Genomic DNA, 10,370 nt, shown 5'->3' with positions numbered 1-10,370 from the left:
TTATAGGAAGGCTCTCAGGTTTGGAAGGGGAAGGAGTTGGATATCACATTTCATGTTAGAGGAACGATCTCAGGTTTGGTATTAGAGGCCTTGAGATATCACATCTCATGCTATAGGAAGGGTCTCAGGATTGGAATGGGAAGGAGTTGGATATCACATCTCAAGCTATAGGAACGGTCTAAGGTTTGGTATAAGCATTGTGATATCACATCTCATGCTATAGGAAGGTTTTCAGGTTTGGAATGGGGAGGAATTGGATATCACATCTCATGTCATAGGAAGGATCTCAGGTTTGGTATTAGAAGCATTGAGATATCACATCTCATGCTATAGGAATGGTCTCAGGATTGGAATGGGAAGGAGTTGGATATTACACTCTTGCTATAGGAAGGGTCTCATGTTTGGAATGGGAAGGAGTTGGATATCACATATGCTATAGGAAGGGTCTCAGGTTTGGACCGGGAAATAGTTGGATATCACATCTCATGTTATAGGAAGGGTCTCAGGTTTGGTATAAGCATTGAGATATCACATCTCATGCTATAGGAAGGGTCTCGGGATTGTAATGGGAAGGAGTTGGATATCACATCTCATGTTATAGGAAGGGTCTCAGGTTTGGTATAAGCATTGAGATATCACATCTCATGCTATAGGAAGGGTCTCAGGTTTGGAATGGGAAGGAGTTGTATATGACATCTCATGCCATAGGAAGGGTCTCAGGTTTGGTATAAGCATTGAGATATCACATCACATGCTATAGGAAGGGTCTCAGGATTGGAATGGAAAGGACTTGGATATCACATCTCATGCTATAGGCAGGGTCTCAGGTTTGGAAAGGGAAGGAGATGGATATCACATTTCATGTTAGAGGTAGGATCTCAGGTTTGGTATTAGAGGCATTGAAATATCACATCTCATGCTATCAGAAGGGTCTCAGGATTGGAATGGGAAGGAGTTGGATATCACATCTCATGCTAAAGGGAGGGTCTCAGGTTTGGAAGGGGAAGGATTTGGAAACGCACATCTCATGTTATAGGAAGGATCTCAGGTTTGGTATTAGAAGCATTGAGATATCACATCTCCTGCTATCGGAAGTATCTCAGGTTTGGTATTAGAGGCATTGAGATATCACATCTCATGCTATCATAAGGGTCTCAGGATTGGAATGGGAAGGAGTTGGATATCACATCTCATGTTATAGGAAGGCTCTCAGGTTTGGAAGGGGAAGGAGTTGGATATCACATTTCATGTTAGAGGAACGATCTCAGGTTTGGTATTAGAGGCCTTGGGATATCACATCTCATGCTATAGGAAGGGTCTCAGGATTGGAATGGGAAGGAGTTGGATATCACATCTCAAGCTATAGGAACGGTCTAAGGTTTGGTATAAGCATTGTGATATCACATCTCATGCTATAGGAAGGGTCTCAGGATTGGAATGGGAAGGAGTTGGATATCACATCTCATGTTTTAGGAAAGATCTCAGGTTTGGTATTAGAAGCATTGCGACATCACATCTCATGTTATAGGAAGGGTCTCAGGATTGGAATGGGAAGAAGTTGGATATCACATCTCATGCTATAGGAAGGGTCTCAGGTTTGGTATAAGCATTGAGATATCACATCTCATGCTATAGGAAGGGTCTCAGGATTGGAATGGGAAGGAGTTGTATATGACATCTCATGCCATAGGAAGGGTCTCAGGTTTGGTATAAGCATTGAGATATCACATCACATGCTATAGGAAGGGTCTAAGGATTGGAATGGAAAGGACTTGGATATCACATCTCATGCTATAGGCAGGGTCTCAGGTTTGGAAAGGGAAGGAGATGGATATCACATTTCATGTTAGAGGTAGGATCTCAGGTTTGGTATTAGAGGCATTGAAATATCACATCTCATGCTATCAGATTGGTCTCAGGATTGGAATGGGAAGGAGTTGGATATCACATCTCATGCTAAAGGGAGGGTCTCAGGTTTGGAAGGGGAAGGATTTGGAAATCACATCTCATGTTATAGGAAGGATCTCAGGTTTGGTATTAGAAGCATTGAGATATCACATCTCATGCTATCGGAAGTATCTCAGGTTTGGTATTAGAGGCATTGAGATATCACATCTCATGCTATCATAAGGGTCTCAGGATTGGAATGGGAAGGAGTTGGATATCACATCTCATGTTATAGGAAGGATCTCAGGTTTGGTATTAGAAGCATTGAGATATCACATCTCATGCTATCGGAAGTATCTCAGGTTTGGTATTAGAGGCATTGAGATATCACATCTCATGCTATCATAAGGGTCTCAGGATTGGAATGGGAAGGAGTTGGATATCACATCTCATGTTATAGGAAGGATCTCAGGTTTGGTATTAGAAGCATTGAGACATCACATCTCATGCTATAGGAAGGGTCTCAGGATTGGAATGGGAAGGAGTTGGATATCACATCTCATGCTATAGGAAGGGTCTCAGATTTGGTATAAGCATTGAGATATCACATCTCATGCTATAGGAAGGGTCTCAGGATTGGAATGGGAAGGAGTTGGATATCACATCTCATGTTATAGGAAAGATCTCAGGTTTGGTATTAGAAGCATTGAGACATCACATCTCATGTTATAGGAAGGGTCTCAGGATTGGAATAGGAAGAAGTTGGATATCACATCTCATGCTATAGGAAGAGTCTCAGGTTTGGAAGGGGAAGGAGTTGGATATCCAATCTCATGTTATAGGACTGGTCTCGGGTTTGGTATTAGAAGCATTGAGATATCACATCGCATGCTGTAGGAAGGTTTTCAGGTTTGGAATGGGGAGGAATTGGATATCACATCTCATGTCATAGGAAGGATCTCAGGTTTGGTATTAGAAGCATTGAGATATCACATCTCATGCTATAGGAATGGTCTCAGGATTGGAATGGGAAGGAGTTGGATATTACACTCTTGCTATAGGAAGGGTCTCATGTTTGGAATGGGAAGGAGTTGGATATCACATATGCTATAGGAAGGGTCTCAGGTTTGGACCGGGAAATAGTTGGATATCACATCTCATGTTATAGGAAGGGTCTCAGGTTTGGTATAAGCATTGAGATATCACATCTCTGCTATCGGAAGTGTCTCAGGATTGGAATGGGAAGGAGTTGGATATCCCATCTCATGTTATAGGACGGGTCTCAGGTTTGTTATTAGAATCATTGAGATATCATATTGCATGCTGTAGGAAGGGTCTAAGGATTGGAATGGGAAGGACTTGGATATCACATCTCATGCTATAGGTAGGCTCTCAGGTTTGGAAAGGGAACGAGTTGGATATCACATTTCATGTTAGAGGAAGGATCTCAGGTTTGGTATTAGAGGCATTGAGATATCACATCTCATGCTATAGGAAGAGTCTCAGGATTGGAATGGGAAGGAGTTGGATATCACATCTCATGCTATAGGAAGGGTCTCAGGTTTGGTATAAGCATTGAGATATCACATCTCATGCTATAGGAAGGGTCTCGGGATTGGAATGGGAAGGAGTTGGATATCACATCTCATGTTATAGGAAGGGTCTCAGGTTTGGAAAGGGAAGGAGATGGATATCACATTTCATGTTAGAGGTAGGATCTCAGGTTTGGTATTAGAGGGATTGAAATATCACATCTCATGCTATCAGAAGGGTCTCAGGATTGGAATGGGAAGGAGTTGGATATCACATCTCATGCTATAGGCAGGGTCTCAGGTTTGGAAAGGGAAGGAGATGGATATCACATTTCATGTTAGAGGTAGGATCTCAGGTTTGGTATTAGAGGCATTGAAATATCACATCTCATGCTATCAGATTGGTCTCAGGATTGGAATGGGAAGGAGTTGGATATCACATCTCATGCTAAAGGGAGGGTCTCAGGTTTGGAAGGGGAAGGATTTGGAAATCACATCTCATGTTATAGGAAGGATCTCAGGTTTGGTATTAGAAGCATTGAGATATCACATCTCGTGCTATCGGAAGTATCTCAGGTTTGGTATTAGAGGCATTGAGATATCACATCTCATGCTATCATAAGGGTCTCAGGATTGGAATGGGAAGGAGTTGGATATCACATCTCATGTTATAGGAAGGATCTCAGGTTTGGTATTAGAAGCATTGAGATATCACATCTCATGCTATCGGAAGTATCTCAGGTTTGGTATTAGAGGCATTGAGATATCACATCTCATGCTATCATAAGGGTCTCAGGATTGGAATGGGAAGGAGTTGGATATCACATCTCATGTTATAGGAAGGATCTCAGGTTTGGTATTAGAAGCATTGAGACATCACATCTCATGCTATAGGAAGGGTCTCAGGATTGGAATGGGAAGGAGTTGGATATCACATCTCATGCTATAGGAAGGGTCTCAGATTTGGTATAAGCATTGAGATATCACATCTCATGCTATAGGAAGGGTCTCAGGATTGGAATGGGAAGGAGTTGGATATCACATCTCATGTTATAGGAAAGATCTCAGGTTTGGTATTAGAAGCATTGAGACATCACATCTCATGTTATAGGAAGGGTCTCAGGATTGGAATAGGAAGAAGTTGGATATCACATCTCATGCTATAGGAAGAGTCTCAGGTTTGGAAGGGGAAGGAGTTGGATATCCAATCTCATGTTATAGGACTGGTCTCGGGTTTGGTATTAGAAGCATTGAGATATCACATCGCATGCTGTAGGAAGGTTTTCAGGTTTGGAATGGGGAGGAATTGGATATCACATCTCATGTCATAGGAAGGATCTCAGGTTTGGTATTAGAAGCATTGAGATATCACATCTCATGCTATAGGAATGGTCTCAGGATTGGAATGGGAAGGAGTTGGATATTACACTCTTGCTATAGGAAGGGTCTCATGTTTGGAATGGGAAGGAGTTGGATATCACATATGCTATAGGAAGGGTCTCAGGTTTGGACCGGGAAATAGTTGGATATCACATCTCATGTTATAGGAAGGGTCTCAGGTTTGGTATAAGCATTGAGATATCACATCTCTGCTTTCGGAAGTGTCTCAGGATTGGAATGGGAAGGAGTTGGATATCCCATCTCATGTTATAGGACGGGTCTCAGGTTTGTTATTAGAATCATTGAGATATCATATTGCATGCTGTAGGAAGGGTCTAAGGATTGGAATGGGAAGGACTTGGATATCACATCTCATGCTATAGGTAGGCTCTCAGGTTTGGAAAGGGAACGAGTTGGATATCACATTTCATGTTAGAGGAAGGATCTCAGGTTTGGTATTAGAGGCATTGAGATATCACATCTCATGCTATAGGAAGAGTCTCAGGATTGGAATGGGAAGGAGTTGGATATCACATCTCATGCTATAGGAAGGGTCTCAGGTTTGGTATAAGCATTGAGATATCACATCTCATGCTATAGGAAGGGTCTCGGGATTGGAATGGGAAGGAGTTGGATATCACATCTCATGTTATAGGAAGGGTCTCAGGTTTGGAAAGGGAAGGAGATGGATATCACATTTCATGTTAGAGGTAGGATCTCAGGTTTGGTATTAGAGGCATTGAAATATCACATCTCATGCTATCAGAAGGGTCTCAGGATTGGAATGGGAAGGAGTTGGATATCACATCTCATGCTAAAGGGAGGGTCTGAGGTTTGGAAGGCGAAGGATTTGGAAATCACATCTCATGTTATAGGAAGGATCTCAGGTTTGGTATTAGAAGCATTGAGATATCACATCTCATGCTATCGGAAGTATCTCAGGTTTGGTATTAGAGGCATTGAGATATCACATCTCATGCTATCATAAGGGTCTCAGGATTGGAATGGGAAGGAGTTGGATATCACATCTCATGTTATAGGAAGGCTCTCAGGTTTGGAAGGGGAAGGAGTTGGATATCACATTTCATGTTAGAGGAACGATCTCAGGTTTGGTATTAGAGGCCTTGAGATATCACATCTCATGCTATAGGAAGGGTCTCAGGATTGGAATGGGAAGGTGTTGGATATCATATCTCAAGCTATAGGAACGGTCTAAGGTTTGGTATAAGCATTGTGATATCACATCTCATGCTATAGGAAGGGTCTCAGGATTGGAATGGGAAGGAGTTGGATATCACATCTCATGTTTTAGGAAAGATCTCAGGTTTGGTATTAGAAGCATTGCGACATCACATCTCATGTTATAGGAAGGGTCTCAGGATTGGAATGGGAAGAAGTTGGATATCACATCTCATGCTATAGGAAGGGTCTCAGGTTTGGTATAAGCATTGAGATATCACATCTCATGCTATAGGAAGGGTCTCAGGATTGGAATGGGAAGGAGTTGTATATGACATCTCATGCCATAGGAAGGGTCTCAGGTTTGGTATAAGCATTGAGATATCACATCACATGCTATAGGAAGGGTCTAAGGATTGGAATGGAAAGGACTTGGATATCACATCTCATGCTATAGGCAGGGTCTCAGGTTTGGAAAGGGAAGGAGATGGATATCACATTTCATGTTAGAGGTAGGATCTCAGGTTTGGTATTAGAGGCATTGAAATATCACATCTCATGCTATCAGATTGGTCTCAGGATTGGAATGGGAAGGAGTTGGATATCACATCTCATGCTAAAGGGAGGGTCTCAGGTTTGGAAGGGGAAGGATTTGGAAATCACATCTCATGTTATAGGAAGGATCTCAGGTTTGGTATTAGAAGCATTGAGATATCACATCTCATGCTATCGGAAGTATCTCAGGTTTGGTATTAGAGGCATTGAGATATCACATCTCATGCTATCATAAGGGTCTCAGGATTGGAATGGGAAGGAGTTGGATATCACATCTCATGTTATAGGAAGGATCTCAGGTTTGGTATTAGAAGCATTGAGATATCACATCTCATGCTATCGGAAGTATCTCAGGTTTGGTATTAGAGGCATTGAGATATCACATCTCATGCTATCATAAGGGTCTCAGGATTGGAATGGGAAGGAGTTGGATATCACATATGCTATAGGAAGGGTCTCAGGTTTGGACCGGGAAATAGTTGGATATCACATCTCATGTTATAGGAAGGGTCTCAGGTTTGGTATAAGCATTGAGATATCACATCTCTGCTATCGGAAGTGTCTCAGGATTGGAATGGGAAGGAGTTGGATATCCCATCTCATGTTATAGGACGGGTCTCAGGTTTGTTATTAGAATCATTGAGATATCATATTGCATGCTGTAGGAAGGGTCTAAGGATTGGAATGGGAAGGACTTGGATAACACATCTCATGCTATAGGTAGGCTCTCAGGTTTGGAAAGGGAACGAGTTGGATATCACATTTCATGTTAGAGGAAGGATCTCAGGTTTGGTATTAGAGGCATTGAGATATCACATCTCATGCTATAGGAAGAGTCTCAGGATTGGAATGGGAAGGAGTTGGATATCACATCTCATGCTATAGGAAGGGTCTCAGGTTTGGTATAAGCATTGAGATATCACATCTCATGCTATAGGAAGGGTCTCGGGATTGGAATGGGAAGGAGTTGGATATCACATCTCATGTTATAGGAAGGGTCTCAGGTTTGGAAAGGGAAGGAGATGGATATCACATTTCATGTTAGAGGTAGGATCTCAGGTTTGGTATTAGAGGGATTGAAATATCACATCTCATGCTATCAGAAGGGTCTCAGGATTGGAATGGGAAGGAGTTGGATATCACATCTCATGCTATAGGCAGGGTCTCAGGTTTGGAAAGGGAAGGAGATGGATATCACATTTCATGTTAGAGGTAGGATCTCAGGTTTGGTATTAGAGGCATTGAAATATCACATCTCATGCTATCAGATTGGTCTCAGGATTGGAATGGGAAGGAGTTGGATATCACATCTCATGCTAAAGGGAGGGTCTCAGGTTTGGAAGGGGAAGGATTTGGAAATCACATCTCATGTTATAGGAAGGATCTCAGGTTTGGTATTAGAAGCATTGAGATATCACATCTCGTGCTATCGGAAGTATCTCAGGTTTGGTATTAGAGGCATTGAGATATCACATCTCATGCTATCATAAGGGTCTCAGGATTGGAATGGGAAGGAGTTGGATATCACATCTCATGTTATAGGAAGGATCTCAGGTTTGGTATTAGAAGCATTGAGATATCACATCTCATGCTATCGGAAGTATCTCAGGTTTGGTATTAGAGGCATTGAGATATCACATCTCATGCTATCATAAGGGTCTCAGGATTGGAATGGGAAGGAGTTGGATATCACATCTCATGTTATAGGAAGGATCTCAGGTTTGGTATTAGAAGCATTGAGACATCACATCTCATGCTATAGGAAGGGTCTCAGGATTGGAATGGGAAGGAGTTGGATATCACATCTCATGCTATAGGAAGGGTCTCAGATTTGGTATAAGCATTGAGATATCACATCTCATGCTATAGGAAGGGTCTCAGGATTGGAATGGGAAGGAGTTGGATATCACATCTCATGTTATAGGAAAGATCTCAGGTTTGGTATTAGAAGCATTGAGACATCACATCTCATGTTATAGGAAGGGTCTCAGGATTGGAATAGGAAGAAGTTGGATATCACATCTCATGCTATAGGAAGAGTCTCAGGTTTGGAAGGGGAAGGAGTTGGATATCCAATCTCATGTTATAGGACTGGTCTCGGGTTTGGTATTAGAAGCATTGAGATATCACATCGCATGCTGTAGGAAGGTTTTCAGGTTTGGAATGGGGAGGAATTGGATATCACATCTCATGTCATAGGAAGGATCTCAGGTTTGGTATTAGAAGCATTGAGATATCACATCTCATGCTATAGGAATGGTCTCAGGATTGGAATGGGAAGGAGTTGGATATTACACTCTTGCTATAGGAAGGGTCTCATGTTTGGAATGGGAAGGAGTTGGATATCACATATGCTATAGGAAGGGTCTCAGGTTTGGACCGGGAAATAGTTGGATATCACATCTCATGTTATAGGAAGGGTCTCAGGTTTGGTATAAGCATTGAGATATCACATCTCTGCTATCGGAAGTGTCTCAGGATTGGAATGGGAAGGAGTTGGATATCCCATCTCATGTTATAGGACGGGTCTCAGGTTTGTTATTAGAATCATTGAGATATCATATTGCATGCTGTAGGAAGGGTCTAAGGATTGGAATGGGAAGGACTTGGATATCACATCTCATGCTATAGGTAGGCTCTCAGGTTTGGAAAGGGAACGAGTTGGATATCACATTTCATGTTAGAGGAAGGATCTCAGGTTTGGTATTAGAGGCATTGAGATATCACATCTCATGCTATAGGAAGAGTCTCAGGATTGGAATGGGAAGGAGTTGGATATCACATCTCATGCTATAGGAAGGGTCTCAGGTTTGGTATAAGCATTGAGATATCACATCTCATGCTATAGGAAGGGTCTCGGGATTGGAATGGGAAGGAGTTGGATATCACATCTCATGTTATAGGAAGGGTCTCAGGTTTGGAAAGGGAAGGAGATGGATATCACATTTCATGTTAGAGGTAGGATCTCAGGTTTGGTATTAGAGGCATTGAAATATCACATCTCATGCTATCAGAAGGGTCTCAGGATTGGAATGGGAAGGAGTTGGATATCACATCTCATGCTAAAGGGAGGGTCTGAGGTTTGGAAGGCGAAGGATTTGGAAATCACATCTCATGTTATAGGAAGGATCTCAGGTTTGGTATTAGAAGCATTGAGATATCACATCTCATGCTATCGGAAGTATCTCAGGTTTGGTATTAGAGGCATTGAGATATCACATCTCATGCTATCATAAGGGTCTCAGGATTGGAATGGGAAGGAGTTGGATATCACATCTCATGTTATAGGAAGGCTCTCAGGTTTGGAAGGGGAAGGAGTTGGATATCACATTTCATGTTAGAGGAACGATCTCAGGTTTGGTATTAGAGGCCTTGAGATATCACATCTCATGCTATAGGAAGGGTCTCAGGATTGGAATGGGAAGGTGTTGGATATCATATCTCAAGCTATAGGAACGGTCTAAGGTTTGGTATAAGCATTGTGATATCACATCTCATGCTATAGGAAGGGTCTCAGGATTGGAATGGGAAGGAGTTGGATATCACATCTCATGTTATAGGAAAGATCTCAGGTTTGGTATTAGAAGCATTGCGACATCACATCTCATGTTATAGGAAGGGTCTCAGGATTGGAATGGGAAGAAGTTGGATATCACATCTCATGCTATAGGAAGGGTCTCAGGTTTGGTATAAGCATTGAGATATCACATCTCATGCTATAGGAAGGGTCTCAGGATTGGAATGGGAAGGAGTTGTATATGACATCTCATGCCATAGGAAGGGTCTCAGGTTTGGTATAAGCATTGAGATATCACATCACATGCTATAGGAAGGGTC

Source organism: Ambystoma mexicanum, chromosome 2p, assembly GCF_040938575.1.
Source record: "Ambystoma mexicanum isolate Mex_15411 chromosome 2p, UKY_AmexF1_1, whole genome shotgun sequence".
Lineage (NCBI taxonomy): Eukaryota > Metazoa > Chordata > Amphibia > Caudata > Ambystomatidae > Ambystoma > Ambystoma mexicanum.
This window is presented reverse-complemented; position numbering follows the sequence as displayed.